Raw genomic sequence first — 6,000 nt, 5'->3', positions numbered from 1 at the left:
TTCTTGCTGTGGATGGCCTAAAGGGACGCTTCCAGTGGGAGAGCAGTGGAAATACATGCCAAGATACTTCCATTTCGAAGTGATCTTTGTAGTACAAAGGAAACGTTTTGCCGCTGCTGCTGCAACGGTAACGTGGCCGAGCGGTCTAAGGCGCTGGTTTTAGGCACCAGTCTCTTCGGAGGCGTGGGTTCGAATCCCACCGTTGCCACTTTTTACGTCTCATTTTTGTGCCGTTGCGGTGTGTTCTCGTGGGGTAGGACGCAGCTCTTGTGACGCGCGTGTTGTGTAGGTAGCGTGGCCGAGCGGTCTAAGGCGCTGGTGTCAGGCACCATTCTCTTCGGAGGCGTGGGTTCCAATCCCACAGCTGCCAAGCGTGTAATGTCTCCTGTGTCGAAGGCAGATGCACTCATTGCCCGCAAAGGAAGCAGCACAACAAGGCGTGAGCGTCTGCTTGGTGAATGGTCGTAGAACAGTGCGTGGTGCAACGACAGCATTTGTAGGCACCTTTTGCTCTCATCATTGCTGGCGTTCGTCTCCACGAAATGCGTCCGGAGCACGCCGTTCTATAACGCGAGAGAGTGGATTTTTTACAGTTGTCGTCAGTTAACCGTGCGTGGCTGCTGCGTTCGCTGGAAAGAGCACTGCCGTCGTTATCCGGTGTGGTCTAGTGGCTAGGATACCTGGCTCTCACCCAGGAGGCCCGGTTCGATTCCCGGTACCGGAATTGCGCGTTTTTGTTGCTCCTCTTATGCGACTTGTCTCGACTTTGCTCGACTGACGCTACGCTGACGCGTGCAGAAAGCTACGTTAAGTATGATTCACGGCAACACCTGACGGCGAGAGAGATGAAGCGTCTATCCACTTGTTATCCAGCCACATACCTGTAGTCAAGAGGCTTGGGGGACTGCAAGACATTGCCACGGAGGTGAATGCAGCTAACCACTGTAGTTAGTGTCCTGACAGCGCAGGCACGTTCATTTGCTCGTATACATGTGATGGAGACCGTGTCTGACACTGCTGTGGCGTACACCTTGGCCTAGGCTTTGCTGGGTATCGCCACTTGCATTCCAGCCAGCTGCCTTCGCGGGCGCCTCCGTGGCCATGGCCGTGATCGTCTAGTGGTTAGGACATTGCGTTGTGGCCGCAATAACCCAGGTTCGAATTCTGGTCACGGCAATTTTGAAAGTTTTGCCTTGCTGCCGTTGCAATGACGAGTACTCGAAATGACAGTACTCTCTTGATTTTTTCACTCGTGTTCCGCAGGCCGCAGTTTGCACTACCACTTCATCCCCAACACGTAATGTCGCCTCCCAGAGCGCAGACGTCCGCTGCTCTCTGTAGTCGAAAAGGGCAGTTGTTTGAAGTGCGATGGATGAGCAGCCAGTCCCAGCAGAACAGGAAGCTGTGGCGTGCACTGTTTGTACAAATGCTAGGAACACTGGCGCACCAAGCAGCGCATGTAGCGTGGCCGAGCGCTTTAAGGCGCTGGTTTAAGGCACCAGTCTCTCTGTTGGCGCGGTTTCGAGTCCTGTAGCTGTCGGGGGTTTCGCTGTGATCGCGTTAACCTGCCGCTTTTTCTTCAAGTGTAACCTCCTTGAGCTCACATATGTTTGACACATGGAGCATTCTAGCTCCGCCTGACAGTTACAGCTACGATAATTTAGTGGTTACGGAAAGCCCAGGTTCGAAACCTGGTCACGGCACGAAAACGTCTCTTGACGCTGTCTCCTTAACTGCGACAGCTACAGACAAGTGGCGTCGCTACCATGCGGCGGGCACGGCTTTTTCTTGCTGTGGATGGCCTAAAGGGACGCTTCCAGTGGGAGAGCAGTGGAAATACATGCCAAGATACTTCCATTTCGAAGTGATCTTTGTAGTACAAAGGAAACGTTTTGCCGCTGCTGCTGCAACGGTAACGTGGCCGAGCGGTCTAAGGCGCTGGTTTTAGGCACCAGTCTCTTCGGAGGCGTGGGTTCGAATCCCACCGTTGCCACTTTTTACGTCTCATTTTTGTGCCGTTGCGGTGTGTTCTCGTGGGGTAGGACGCAGCTCTTGTGACGCGCGTGTTGTGTAGGTAGCGTGGCCGAGCGGTCTAAGGCGCTGGTGTCAGGCACCATTCTCTTCGGAGGCGTGGGTTCCAATCCCACAGCTGCCAAGCGTGTAATGTCTCCTGTGTCGAAGGCAGATGCACTCATTGCCCGCAAAGGAAGCAGCACAACAAGGCGTGAGCGTCTGCTTGGTGAATGGTCGTAGAACAGTGCGTGGTGCAACGACAGCATTTGTAGGCACCTTTTGCTCTCATCATTGCTGGCGTTCGTCTCCACGAAATGCGTCCGGAGCACGCCGTTCTATAACGCGAGAGAGTGGATTTTTTACAGTTGTCGTCAGTTAACCGTGCGTGGCTGCTGCGTTCGCTGGAAAGAGCACTGCCGTCGTTATCCGGTGTGGTCTAGTGGCTAGGATACCTGGCTCTCACCCAGGAGGCCCGGGTTCGATTCCCGGTACCGGAATTGCGCGTTTTTGTTGCTCCTCTTATGCGACTTGTCTCGACTTTGCTCGACTGACGCTACGCTGACGCGTGCAGAAAGCTACGTTAAGTATGATTCACGGCAACACCTGACGGCGAGAGAGATGAAGCGTCTATCCACTTGTTATCCAGCCACATACCTGTAGTCAAGAGGCTTGGGGGACTGCAAGACATTGCCACGGAGGTGAATGCAGCTAACCACTGTAGTTAGTGTCCTGACAGCGCAGGCACGTTCATTTGCTCGTATACATGTGATGGAGACCGTGTCTGACACTGCTGTGGCGTACACCTTGGCCTAGGCTTTGCTGGGTATCGCCACTTGCATTCCAGCCAGCTGCCTTCGCGGGCGCCTCCGTGGCCATGGCCGTGATCGTCTAGTGGTTAGGACATTGCGTTGTGGCCGCAATAACCCAGGTTCGAATCCTGGTCACGGCAATTTTGAAAGTTTTGCCTTGCTGCCGTTGCAATGACGAGTACTCGAAATGACAGTACTCTCTTGATTTTTTCACTCGTGTTCCGCAGGCCGCAGTTTGCACTACCACTTCATCCCCAACACGTAATGTCGCCTCCCAGAGCGCAGACGTCCGCTGCTCTCTGTAGTCGAAAAGGGCAGTTGTTTGAAGTGCGATGGATGAGCAGCCAGTCCCAGCAGAACAGGAAGCTGTGGCGTGCACTGTTTGTACAAATGCTAGGAACACTGGCGCACCAAGCAGCGCATGTAGCGTGGCCGAGCGCTTTAAGGCGCTGGTTTAAGGCACCAGTCTCTCTGTTGGCGCGGTTTCGAGTCCTGTAGCTGTCGGGGGTTTCGCTGTGATCGCGTTAACCTGCCGCTTTTTCTTCAAGTGTAACCTCCTTGAGCTCACATATGTTTGACACATGGAGCATTCTAGCTCCGCCTGACAGTTACAGCTACGATAATTTAGTGGTTACGGAAAGCCCAGGTTCGAAACCTGGTCACGGCACGAAAACGTCTCTTGACGCTGTCTCCTTAACTGCGACAGCTACAGACAAGTGGCGTCGCTACCATGCGGCGGGCACGGCTTTTTCTTGCTGTGGATGGCCTAAAGGGACGCTTCCAGTGGGAGAGCAGTGGAAATACATGCCAAGATACTTCCATTTCGAAGTGATCTTTGTAGTACAAAGGAAACGTTTTGCCGCTGCTGCTGCAACGGTAACGTGGCCGAGCGGTCTAAGGCGCTGGTTTTAGGCACCAGTCTCTTCGGAGGCGTGGGTTCGAATCCCACCGTTGCCACTTTTTACGTCTCATTTTTGTGCCGTTGCGGTGTGTTCTCGTGGGGTAGGACGCAGCTCTTGTGACGCGCGTGTTGTGTAGGTAGCGTGGCCGAGCGGTCTAAGGCGCTGGTGTCAGGCACCATTCTCTTCGGAGGCGTGGGTTCCAATCCCACAGCTGCCAAGCGTGTAATGTCTCCTGTGTCGAAGGCAGATGCACTCATTGCCCGCAAAGGAAGCAGCACAACAAGGCGTGAGCGTCTGCTTGGTGAATGGTCGTAGAACAGTGCGTGGTGCAACGACAGCATTTGTAGGCACCTTTTGCTCTCATCATTGCTGGCGTTCGTCTCCACGAAATGCGTCCGGAGCACGCCGTTCTATAACGCGAGAGAGTGGATTTTTTACAGTTGTCGTCAGTTAACCGTGCGTGGCTGCTGCGTTCGCTGGAAAGAGCACTGCCGTCGTTATCCGGTGTGGTCTAGTGGCTAGGATACCTGGCTCTCACCCAGGAGGCCCGGGTTCGATTCCCGGTACCGGAATTGCGCGTTTTTGTTGCTCCTCTTATGCGACTTGTCTCGACTTTGCTCGACTGACGCTACGCTGACGCGTGCAGAAAGCTACGTTAAGTATGATTCACGGCAACACCTGACGGCGAGAGAGATGAAGCGTCTATCCACTTGTTATCCAGCCACATACCTGTAGTCAAGAGGCTTGGGGACTGCAAGACATTGCCACGGAGGTGAATGCAGCTAACCACTGTAGTTAGTGTCCTGACAGCGCAGGCACGTTCATTTGCTCGTATACATGTGATGGAGACCGTGTCTGACACTGCTGTGGCGTACACCTTGGCCTAGGCTTTGCTGGGTATCGCCACTTGCATTCCAGCCAGCTGCCTTCGCGGGCGCCTCCGTGGCCATGGCCGTGATCGTCTAGTGGTTAGGACATTGCGTTGTGGCCGCAATAACCCAGGTTCGAATCCTGGTCACGGCAATTTTGAAAGTTTTGCCTTGCTGCCGTTGCAATGACGAGTACTCGAAATGACAGTACTCTCTTGATTTTTTTCACTCGTGTTCCGCAGGCCGCAGTTTGCACTACCACTTCATCCCCAACACGTAATGTCGCCTCCCAGAGCGCAGACGTCCGCTGCTCTCTGTAGTCGAAAAGGGCAGTTGTTTGAAGTGCGATGGATGAGCAGCCAGTCCCAGCAGAACAGGAAGTTGTGGCGTGCACTGTTTGTACAAATGCTAGGAACACTGGCGCACCAAGCAGCGCATGTAGCGTGGCCGAGCGCTTTAAGGCGCTGGTTTAAGGCACCAGTCTCTCTGTTGGCGCGGTTTCGAGTCCTGTAGCTGTCGGGGGTTTCGCTGTGATCGCGTTAACCTGCCGCTTTTTCTTCAAGTGTAACCTCCTTGAGCTCACATATGTTTGACACATGGAGCATTCTAGCTCCGCCTGACAGTTACAGCTACGATAATTTAGTGGTTACGGAAAGCCCAGGTTCGAAACCTGGTCACGGCACGAAAACGTCTCTTGACGCTGTCTCCTTAACTGCGACAGCTACAGACAAGTGGCGTCGCTACCATGCGGCGGGCACGGCTTTTTCTTGCTGTGGATGGCCTAAAGGGACGCTTCCAGTGGGAGAGCAGTGGAAATACATGCCAAGATACTTCCATTTCGAAGTGATCTTTGTAGTACAAAGGAAACGTTTTGCCGCTGCTGCTGCAACGGTAACGTGGCCGAGCGGTCTAAGGCGCTGGTTTTAGGCACCAGTCTCTTCGGAGGCGTGGGTTCGAATCCCACCGTTGCCACTTTTTACGTCTCATTTTTGTGCCGTTGCGGTGTGTTCTCGTGGGGTAGGACGCAGCTCTTGTGACGCGCGTGTTGTGTAGGTAGCGTGGCCGAGCGGTCTAAGGCGCTGGTGTCAGGCACCATTCTCTTCGGAGGCGTGGGTTCCAATCCCACAGCTGCCAAGCGTGTAATGTCTCCTGTGTCGAAGGCAGATGCACTCATTGCCCGCAAAGGAAGCAGCACAACAAGGCGTGAGCGTCTGCTTGGTGAATGGTCGTAGAACAGTGCGTGGTGCAACGACAGCATTTGTAGGCACCTTTTGCTCTCATCATTGCTGGCGTTCGTCTCCACGAAATGCGTCCGGAGCACGCCGTTCTATAACGCGAGAGAGTGGATTTTTTACAGTTGTCGTCAGTTAACCGTGCGTGGCTGCTGCGTTCGCTGGAAAGAGCACT

The 6,000-nt window shown here is 54.1% G+C and overlaps 10 non-coding genes across 10 annotated transcripts; all 10 read left to right on the top strand.

Moving 5' to 3' along the window:
* Positions 1–126: 126 nt before the first annotated feature.
* On the top strand, positions 127–208 carry Trnal-uag (transfer RNA leucine (anticodon UAG)). The gene has a single exon. It is a non-coding gene; the product is annotated as a tRNA-Leu (tRNA).
* Positions 209–653: 445 nt separating this feature from the next.
* Trnae-cuc (transfer RNA glutamic acid (anticodon CUC)) lies at positions 654–724 on the top strand. The gene has a single exon. It is a non-coding gene; the product is annotated as a tRNA-Glu (tRNA).
* Positions 725–1,104: 380 nt separating this feature from the next.
* On the top strand, positions 1,105–1,176 carry Trnah-gug (transfer RNA histidin (anticodon GUG)). The gene has a single exon. It is a non-coding gene; the product is annotated as a tRNA-His (tRNA).
* Positions 1,177–1,911: 735 nt separating this feature from the next.
* Trnal-uag (transfer RNA leucine (anticodon UAG)) lies at positions 1,912–1,993 on the top strand. The gene has a single exon. It is a non-coding gene; the product is annotated as a tRNA-Leu (tRNA).
* A 445-nt stretch (positions 1,994–2,438) lies between these two features.
* Positions 2,439–2,510, top strand: Trnae-cuc (transfer RNA glutamic acid (anticodon CUC)). Its single transcript has one exon. It is a non-coding gene; the product is annotated as a tRNA-Glu (tRNA).
* Positions 2,511–2,890: 380 nt separating this feature from the next.
* Trnah-gug (transfer RNA histidin (anticodon GUG)) lies at positions 2,891–2,962 on the top strand. The gene has a single exon. It is a non-coding gene; the product is annotated as a tRNA-His (tRNA).
* Positions 2,963–3,697: 735 nt separating this feature from the next.
* Trnal-uag (transfer RNA leucine (anticodon UAG)) lies at positions 3,698–3,779 on the top strand. Its single transcript has one exon. It is a non-coding gene; the product is annotated as a tRNA-Leu (tRNA).
* Positions 3,780–4,224: 445 nt separating this feature from the next.
* On the top strand, positions 4,225–4,296 carry Trnae-cuc (transfer RNA glutamic acid (anticodon CUC)). Its single transcript has one exon. It is a non-coding gene; the product is annotated as a tRNA-Glu (tRNA).
* Positions 4,297–4,675: 379 nt separating this feature from the next.
* Trnah-gug (transfer RNA histidin (anticodon GUG)) lies at positions 4,676–4,747 on the top strand. Its single transcript has one exon. It is a non-coding gene; the product is annotated as a tRNA-His (tRNA).
* A 736-nt stretch (positions 4,748–5,483) lies between these two features.
* Trnal-uag (transfer RNA leucine (anticodon UAG)) lies at positions 5,484–5,565 on the top strand. Its single transcript has one exon. It is a non-coding gene; the product is annotated as a tRNA-Leu (tRNA).
* Positions 5,566–6,000: the final 435 nt, after the last annotated feature.

This window comes from Schistocerca serialis, unplaced genomic scaffold, assembly GCF_023864345.2.
Source record: "Schistocerca serialis cubense isolate TAMUIC-IGC-003099 unplaced genomic scaffold, iqSchSeri2.2 HiC_scaffold_1095, whole genome shotgun sequence".
Taxonomy (NCBI): Eukaryota; Metazoa; Arthropoda; class Insecta; order Orthoptera; family Acrididae; genus Schistocerca; species Schistocerca serialis.
The sequence above is the reverse complement of the archived record's forward strand: the minus strand, read 5'-3'. Positions and strand labels throughout refer to the sequence as shown.